Source organism: Argopecten irradians, chromosome 12 (assembly GCF_041381155.1).
Source record: "Argopecten irradians isolate NY chromosome 12, Ai_NY, whole genome shotgun sequence".
Lineage (NCBI taxonomy): Eukaryota > Metazoa > Mollusca > Bivalvia > Pectinida > Pectinidae > Argopecten > Argopecten irradians.
The window spans coordinates 2,302,311-2,312,781 of record NC_091145.1 but is presented as its reverse complement, the minus strand read 5'-3'; positions in this window follow the sequence as shown (position 1 = coordinate 2,312,781).

Genomic DNA, 10,471 nt, shown 5'->3' with positions numbered 1-10,471 from the left:
TCTCAGATAAGAATTTGTGTTGTGACGGGTATTTCAATTAATAATAATCCATTATTTTACCTGTTTTATTAACAGATAAATATCCAGGGCACGTCAATCATCTTATTTTCTGTAGTGTATGTACAAATTAATTCAGTTTCTTTACTAATCAACTGACTTTGACCTAGACTACTACATGTACGATGAAAAAAGGGAGCTTAGCATCAATAATGAATTCCTCACCTGATGTACGTTAAATAGGTAAAACATTTATTGTCTTAATTAATGTTTCTCTTAATAATCAGAATATCTATTAAACTATCCAAAGTTCATTTTACGAACTAGGACCGTAATAGTGAAAGCCTACAAAAACAGTATTTTAAGTTTATTTAAAAAAAAATTATGAATGTGATTTAGAAGGATATCAAAATTACACAAAACATAAGGATTAAGTTGAAAAAACTTAAAAAGAATAATTTAATGTATTTGAATGAATTGGATTTCGCTGTGTCATCGATGACATTAGGCTATATCTGAATATCACCATCCTCATAAACTGACTAATTTGTAATAATTTACATACAAGAAATAGTTTAAATACAAATTTCGTACTATTAAAGTAGCGTTTTGATCTCAAAAGACCATAATTCTCATCTCCCTTCATGCTTTTTTCTTATTTATTTCATTTGTTATTTTCATATTTTATTGTTGCTTTGCTTAAATGCCAATGAGTATCAACTACAAGCATTAATAATAATGGTTCAGGAGTGATTCAATCATCGAAATCAATAGTAAAAGAAACTGAAACATTTATAGAAACAAAGGGAATGTATTGACACATCTTTGAAACATTAACTTCTGGCTGTAGTAGGTTGAGTGCTGATTTCAATCCAACGTTTTATGACAATCGTGATCGAATCTGTTCTTTTTCCGTGTTTATGACACAAAATGACGTTTGAAAAGGAAACGATAGTGATAGGTTAGTGACTTCCGTATATTCGAGGGTGCTACTAGATCGTGACTTGATACAAATATGTCAAAGTTTGCGAACGCTTTTTTTCTTCCTTTTTTCTATATTCTATTACCATCATATAAAGGGAATGAAATCACTTATTAGGCATAGAATTAAGTACTCGGGTGCGGTAAATAAAGCCGTGTAAATAAAGCCCAATATGGCATTTGGTAATTTCTTTTAAAATTGCTTTGGAGGGTATAAAGGTTTGTGACGATTTGCATATGTTGTTTCAGAATAGTCCTAAACGTTATCTAAAGAAGTGGCATCAGGTAGCTGTTAAAGTACATCTTAAGTGCATATACCATATCATAAATAGTGTGTAATGTGCGATAATCAGATAATAAATCTAATGTTGAAAACAAGCTCTGTTACTGGTGTCTCTGAAATATTTTATTAGATTTTTATTGATTATTATGGTTATTATTGGTTACAAGTCAGAACTACAGTAGTCTGATACCAAAATTATTCTTTGTATAAAAACTAAATGGAAAGTCATGCTGGCCTCCCAAAATACAAGAGGTACTCGTGTAAGTCTTACGCTTTGGAATGACAAACATGGGTGAAACATGCAACAAAAATACTCTTGAATAAATTCGATGTTTAAACCCCTCACATACTCAATAAACAGGTAATGATATGACGAAGAGTGTATCAAATCCCGATTTGATTGAAATCTAGCTATTCTACTCTGATCGCTCTTCAATTTGTACGTCTGTAAGCGAATGCGCCCGATTACCTTTTAGCAATGCCCTCATTCCAGGGAGGTGTAGAGTACCTGGTATTCGACATTGATACAGGAAATCAGCGGTTCCCAATCCGGTGACGATAATTGTTTTCCTTTGAAGCAAAAATAAGATTTTAATTATCATACCCAGACCAGTGTTATTTCAGGTGAGCATTCTCATATCAATTCAGAAATTTCTAATAAGTGTTTGGTATTGATGTCTCCATAGAAAAGCATTATCCGCCAAAGTTAGGCTTCTTTTCGTATTTATAGATTGCTAAAGTCGGACTTCATTCACTATTTATTGGATTTAATTGTGACCTTATGGTTAACACGTGGCATTTGCAGCTTTTAATTGATGCATTCAATTGAAAACCTGTAGTTGAGGTAGCAGACGACACAAATACTTTATCCAGGAGGCCGCTGCTCCTAACAGGAATTTATAGGTTATATGCTAATAGTCTTGTTCAGATGTTTTATACGATAAATCATCTTATTTTCGCGGTACGAGCATTTTATTTCGTCATTTACTATTCAAATCTCTGTTTTCCATGAAATTTTGCGGTGGATTATTTTCGCTCACGAAATATACTGATTTTGATCCACACGATAAATAATCAGGGAATGAATAGCTTCGGTTTATTTTTCAAATATCGTACATCCTTTTATTTTATAGGTCAACGTTTCCGCGATTTTGATTTAATTCATTCGAGAATATTCGTTTCTTTTTTACGAGTTTGAATTAAGCGATCTTCCAATAACAGTTCATATCTCTATCAGTTATTTATTTTTCCACAAACACATGTTCGCGACCTAAAAATCTCCCGCGAAAATTACTGCCAATACGGTACAGACATTGTTTATTGAGGTACCACGCGCTGCATCTTCCGACACACAATTTTCCCCAATACCTAATATACCAATTGTCCAACTGTAAAAATATTATTGATACCCGCTGTCCCATTTATATACTGTGAAACAATATTTTTTGTAGCATATAAATTTCTGTTATTTTCACTTTTAAAAAAAGAATGAAAAAATATTCTACTACAAGTGAGGTAGATATAAGTTCGCGGTGACATATTTACCCAATTGAGCTGTATATAGATGCTTTACTTATATTGTTTATCAACTTATTTTCGTGTGAGATTAAGTTGTACGTGTTTCTTGGACATGCAGGATTCGCAAAAATTGATCGCCACGAAAAAATTATCAATCAAGAACATGTAAAGTAGGTCTTATACTTTAAATCACGATGTTAAATTCCCGCTAAAAGTGGTTATGTATATAAACATGAAATTAATGCTCCGCGACTATAAGTTAGTTTGCAGTAGATATATATATATATAGTATATACTTGATTACGTTATACCAAAGATAATAGATTGTTATATATATATATAGAAATATATGTTATATCCTCTGTTACATTAAGAAACATATACATGCGCCTGAATGTGACCAATTTTCTAATATAGACTATATAAAACCATTTTAGAAAATTGTTTTCTATAAATACATTCCGAAATGTATGCCACTGAAGCTAAGTTAAACATTTCTCAATCATGTAGTGAGTTTCGTGAAAATGTAGCGTTTAAATAAGCATTGTAAAGACATAGGGTTACTTGTGCTCAGAATTGAAGAATATCGTAAGTCAGTATTCATTTATATATGACATCTGATGTAAAAACACTTTTTGTTCCATTTTTGTTGAATAGAGCATACATTAGAGTTATTTATATGAAGATGAAAAAGGTAAATAAATGTACCTCATCACTAGATATTAGTTATCCGTCACTCAGATTTCTTACTGTGTCCATCTGAACTGATTTAGAGGTAAATAGAACAATGGATACTCCTTGGGGCAAGAGGAGACTGAACCTTAACGGCACTACAATAGAAGACAAAAGAGACACATGTTAATTACATATATGTGTATTGTAGGCCTGTGACTGTTCCGCATGAATGAATATTTGCCCTACTGAGAGTATAAATTGACCTGGATTTTAAATGTGGGCTAGACAGCATAAGTTCTAAAAATATTAGTTATTTATGTATATGTATGTCAAACAGTAAATAAACGTCATATTTTACTAATTGCGACAATTTCCGTTTAGTCCTGAAGTTTCCCATAAGCACATTAAAATCATAGATAAGTAAAACTGAATTAATATATGAATGAATTAATGTTATACATAGATTTCTGTAAATCATTTTACAACTAGGAATTCCGCTACAGAGATGCGTACAAATCTTACACGAACAAATCTATTAAACTAATTAAGGTATGTGGTAGCAGAGATAACATGCACGTTACCCCCTACTTGTATCAGTATAATCACATCTAATTTGAAATTTGGTCATTGGATCTTTGCATTAATAAAAAAAAATATGGACATTTTTTACCCGATTGTAGCACATTGGTATTTATAGGTTAAAAAGCCGTATGAATTTATCAAATAGATAGTTATGTATATCCATTTTTTACCTCTACATGTACTTGTTCAGGTTCGTACTAAAATCGTACAATTCCGATTGATATTAAGAAGAATATTTTCTTACGATAAATCTTGGCACATACAATAGGGATGAACATCTCGCTGAAGACTGTTTTCTAATTGACACTTGTGTAGCATACGTTTCATACCATTCAGAACACGTACAAAACTTTGTAGGGAAAATATTTCCCCATATTATAGTATTAGGATTGCCATAGTGAATTATTATTATACTCTATCATTACTACAAAGCTGGATAGGCGAGACAAATGAACGAAATTCTTCTGTTTTTATAATCATAAATATATTTACACACAATGCGATTTGTATTACGAGGATATTTCCGGAAGAATAACTTCACAGTGTAATTTATATGTAGAATATACTCTGAACTGAAAACCCAGTCCGATCAACCGAATATGTATGAAAGGAAATATGCTGTAACCCAGAGTTTATTTTACACATTCGAATAGTGTATCTAAATATTCTTTTCTGTTGCTCCGACCTCTCGTTTGTTGAATTCACCATTTGTAACAATTTATAAATATCGGTATTCTAAATATACGAGAAAGAACATTTGAAACACTTATCATAGTCATCTATTTCATCTTGTCATCAAAATAACCACGACTTCAAACAGATGTTAACGAAAAGAATAAAGCATCAAAAACGTTTGTTTGCAGCATTGCCAACTCACCCGATTTCCCCGGGTTCAGCCGATTTTGTTTATTTTTTAGACATTTAGAATGCGTAACCCGTGTCATCAAATAATCCAGTTTTCGACACCAGGACCAAGTGTCAAAAAGTTCACAAAAATGACATGTAAGATCAAGCCATATTCGCAATTTTTATTTTATCTCAGGGCTTTAGAGTCATAACATGCTATTGTATAATGCAGACATTATGGTGTGTTCACGTAAACATTAATAAAGGTGTGAAATTGAAGCAATTAACCTATTTGATTTGATTCTTGAAATGTTTCTATACTGCTAATTTCGTTTCCTTTCGCTAAAATAACTTCAATGTCATTAGAATATTTTGTTCGACATCGCTTTGATGCGGATGTGATATTTACATCCGTTGAATAGCATCATTAGATCGTATACATAAATTAACTATTTCGTCTTTCTGGGCTCCTCATTTATGTAACGTTGATATAAAAGGTTTACATTATAACAATGCCAGATAAAGCAACAAATTACATTACTGTTATTCAAAAGATATACGAATGGGTTTTTTTCATTTGAAAACAATTTTTATTTGCATTTTCCAATGGTACATAGACTTATAACAAACTACTTTCTCACACACTTTCTCACTTGGAAGAAGTGTTGGTGTCTTCCGGTCAATATAGAGTTTTGAATGCCAATATGTTTAATGTTGTTTGTGATACACAGAAATGTATTTCACAACTTGTTGTTTATTTAAAACATTGTGTTTGATTTCGTATTCTTTTATTTTGATAAAATATCAACACTTATGCCAAAACATATCAATCCTTTAATAGACAAACTGTTTGATTATTGAATATGAGAGATAGTATCTTCCTAAGTCGACATTTAATCATGTCAATGTAAAAGAAGGGATATCTTTTGCTTGGATAAGCATCACATTGAGTGTGAGCAGCTTAAAGTATCCATGACCTAGATCAAATAATAAAAACTATAAATCATATCACTGATACTGAGTCTATCAAACTTTTCGTGCAGGGAAATTTCCATGTGGAATCGCCTCTAGCTGTGTGTGCGGCCTTCGACAGGAGTACCGATTTGGTTAATTGAATATCCGATTCCAACATCGACAGCTTCCGCTATACCATACGCCTCGGGAAACACGTGCTGGTCCAGTGATGTCTATTTACATGCTATTGTTTTTTTAAAACTATTATTATATTTTTTTGCTTTTTGCTTTTTTTTCTTGATAACTTTTTAGTTGATACTTTAAAGTAAATAGTCGGGCAAAGAAAACCAGTCTAAATGCGTTCATTGGCCTTCCAAAAGTTCTCACATATTAATACGAAGGTCAAGTTCTGCTTAGTTTCCCAGTTCTGACCATTAAAGTAAAGAAAATTTGAAAGCATTGAAAGCGAGGCTGCGTGGAAATGTAACCACGGACATAGTGAGCCGGGAGGACGTTTTAGAATTTCCATACTTTAAATTAATTTCTTCGTACGCAGACAGATTTTGACGAGAGATTTTATTTTTCCATTTCATAAGAAATTATACTGGATACATTCACACCATTTTTACCGACTTTAGCCATCCTTGCCCGACTGTTCACTTTAACATACCATAGAGTCGATTATATTCCCGGGGATGATACTTTCATGATTTCTCGGCACATGGCTATTTTTTTCTTCGCGAAAACTCCATCAGCCAAACTTCAAGTAATGGTTGAAATATATGTAATATTATAGGCAGCTCGCCAATTTAAATCCGCTAAATTTTAATTTTTCTTTTTATGGGAAAAAAAATGACAAATAACAGGCGATATGGCATTAAGTGTATTTTTAAACGTATCGAATGGTGTTTTGTATGGACAAAAACGATTCGTCAGTAGAAACATAAAACTAATTGACAAAGACTTCGTTTATGACTACTGCAGAGTATTTTTTCGCGGTGTAGAATTTTCCCGAGAATTAGCATTTCTCATTTAGCCTCCGAAAATGAATTCTTGCACGGATGTATGTAAAGGTCGCAAATAGTGACATGCGCATCAATACAGCGCAAACATTGTCACACGAATAAACAGTTGTTTTATTCGCGCATTTCGAGCGAATGTTTAAATTTGCGGAAATCTAAAATGTAGAGAAATTCAGTCTCTACATTACAGACGATTGGTCGTTTACTTATTCTTGACCTCAAGCAGTGAAATACTAATCACAAACTATACCATTTCATTTGTTTTTCCGCTAGTATGCGTGTGGTGTTGAGATGTAATAGTGAGGTAGATATACCAGATACTAATTAACTAATTTCCAGGGAAATGTAATACCATTATTGTGTAATGAAATGTACACATTTTACCGTTATCAACATAATACACAGGATGTGATTAGACAAATCACCACTTCAGTAGACATTCCTTTAATTCCATAATAAACTACGCCATGCATTGTATTAGAAGGAATGGAATGTGTTTAAAAGCCGTCTTATTTAAGTTTTTTTTGTGCTATATTTTTCATACTAAGAAGAGCTTTTAATATTTTATTCAACACCAAAAATTACCATGATTTTGAGAGTCACAATACTTACAATCTGCCTTTCACATGTCAATTCCATAAATGGTCAAAACTGTTGTTGTTGTTTTTTTTGTAGTTTTTTTTTAATTTAACAACTGTAAATGTTACTAAGACGTCATTTAGCAGTTGGCACTTCCGGCTGTCAAGCTCTTAAAAATATATTTTCGTGATTTTATACAGTCAAATAAAAGCTGTTATCTAGCAATAAGTGTACGATTACATTTTGAGAATTACTATGGTTGGTTAAAATTTAACAAGAACGAAGAAGAATTTCAATCAAATCGAAAAGTCAAGTAGTGGTAGCCAACTTCGTTTTATATTTTTTATAGCATTATTGGTGATTTTAGAGTGAATTATTCAGTATGTTTTCATACAGACATAGAGTAGAATATTAGAAACCATTTACAACGTGTGAGATATGTACTATATATGACTGTTATTGACTTCAAATAGTTTCTAAAACGTATTTCATCAAAATTTATTCAATATTTTTTGGGAGCGAAAACAGCCGATGAATTTTTTTAGACTAGTTATGACACATATTCTTCCCCTATAATACAAATATATATTATGTAAAGATAAATTACTACGGTACATAGCAATATATATATATTTACATTAATGTTCGGCATCATCGTTGTTCTGTTTCGATTGCAATTTTAAATATATGTACTGGTTGCAATTTTCATTTCAAGGTTTTCCTAAGAATCAAATAATTATTGCATTCCTTAGACACAACCCTTTACAATTTAATAATAATTAATCAAATGAATCGTGGAACACCGTTTGGAATAGTGCCAAATCATCACGATGCATTCATCATGTGATTTTCTTCAAATTTAGATACGACATCGGATGATCGTTCTGCGATATGATATGTAGAGATTCCTTACGTGACCGCCATCATGTCAGGGTGTGAATTAAGTTGCAAGGTCAATCATCCCGATTTCGTGTTAACCTGCAGCTTGTCTCAGATACATAAGAGTGCGTTCTCTCCATTTTTCTACACCTCTGAAGTTCTCAGGAACAATTGGTGAGGGTATTAAGAGTGTTATAGTTCCTAGATTGGTTTCCGTTCCTGATAACAGTCTCGAGCTCCTTCTATACGGGTTTGGCCGCCAAATCTCACTTCTTAATTTGAATAAACGGATTTATCAAATTGAATCTTAGAAGAAATTAATCTCAAGCAAATTTCTTTCCCCTTAAAGAGTACCAGAGATTGGACACTTTAAGCCATTATTTAAGAAACGGTAGTGATTTGTCTGCAATTGTAAAAATGCTGTGAGACCTTGTCCTCAGTGTTTCAGATAGGTTTTCCAACCTCTATGCATGCCAAAGGGAGAAATCTCTAGTGAAGGGATAGTTCAGAGGATTTTGCGCGACGCCATTTTTGTGAGGTAACAAAGTATGCTATGTACAAATTTCATCGACAATATAGTACTTCAAAATGAATAAATAAAATATTTATGTAAGCTTACAAGAAAACTGCTTCCTTTTTGTTTTATATGCAGTTTAACAAATTAACTATGAGCCTTTTGTAAGATTTTTGTCTTTTTGTTAATTTATTTAACGATTGATTGAAAAGATAGAAAATATATTTTGAAAGATTGTGTGGGAGAATATCAAGGGTTTTTGTGTCACACTTTCCGTCTCTCATTGCGTGATCTTTGTATAGGTCGACGTGGGAGATTGACATGCTCGCCTATCACATAAGAGTAGGCAACTCTAAAACCAAATAAATATTCATCTTTTGAGCTGTATCCAGTTCTCCGTTGAAATTTTTAGTTTTCTTGATTCATTTTCTTGATTTTGCCTTAAAATATTATTAAAAGCATGGAAAGTCGTTTACAAACTTCTAAAGAGTGAGTCAAATCATCCGGTAAACCCCACATACCTTAAGGCTATCACCTAGCAAAGCACTGTCCATGTTTGTTATCAAACTCAAACAATTGAAAAACATATTTGGGAAATGTCTGACAGTGTTGATATGAATGGATTAGTTAAGAAAAATCATACATGTTATATATGTATTCTAGCATGTTCGGTTACACAATTCTTTTGTTTAGTTGATTAATTGACCTCCTGGTTTTAGATTACAATTTAAAGGTTGATTTATTTTTTTTTGCTATAAAAAGCGCAAGAAAAAAATCGACATGAATAGAAAAATGATATATTCAAATGTTGTGTAATTTTTCATAATTGTTCTGGTAATCGGTATTTTCAGTTTTCTTACCATCATGCGAAACAATGATACTTTCCCAACATTAAATTTAAATAAAAATGGTAAAACGTATCCATACCGATCAACCGTTTGTTGTTATATATAACTGCCTGCTTAATGGATGACGATCAATATTTGCTTTACAACACTGCAGTGAAATGAAACCTACCTACGTGACTGCAGCCTCCAGGCTTTAACGATGAATGTCAACAACTATCTGTAGTCAACATGCAAAATGCTCTTGGCAGTATAAATCCTCATTTTTTGATCTGTCTCTAAATTACTCCAATGGTTATAAGGACAAAGGTACGTGTAAACTTTTAAAGGGGCCGTGAGAAAAGTTTTAACACATTTTCGATGTAATCTTATATTTCTTGCTGTCCAACTGATATAATATATCTTTCTTGTTTTATATATGCAGTGAATTAAAGTCTTTTCTGAAATATCAAATCTAATCTACCTTTATCTACTCTAAATCAATTATGCTTTTAATGAATATTGAATTTTACTCTGGTGTATCTAGACCTGCATTAAGGTCACTAATGGTATATTATAAGATTCTTTTATATGTGGATATGAAGGATAGGGATATTCTTCCCGGGGGTCACAAAATGTTGATACGCCCGGGGCTTGTCGAGGATTTTACAACATTTTGTGATCCCGAGGGTAGAATATCCCTATCATTCGTATCCACAAATGAAAGAGTTTTTTTCTCTCATACCTCTTTTTTTCCAATCACAGTTCGTGCCCTGGATAAAAGGCAAAGTAGCAGGATATCTTGGTACCTACACAA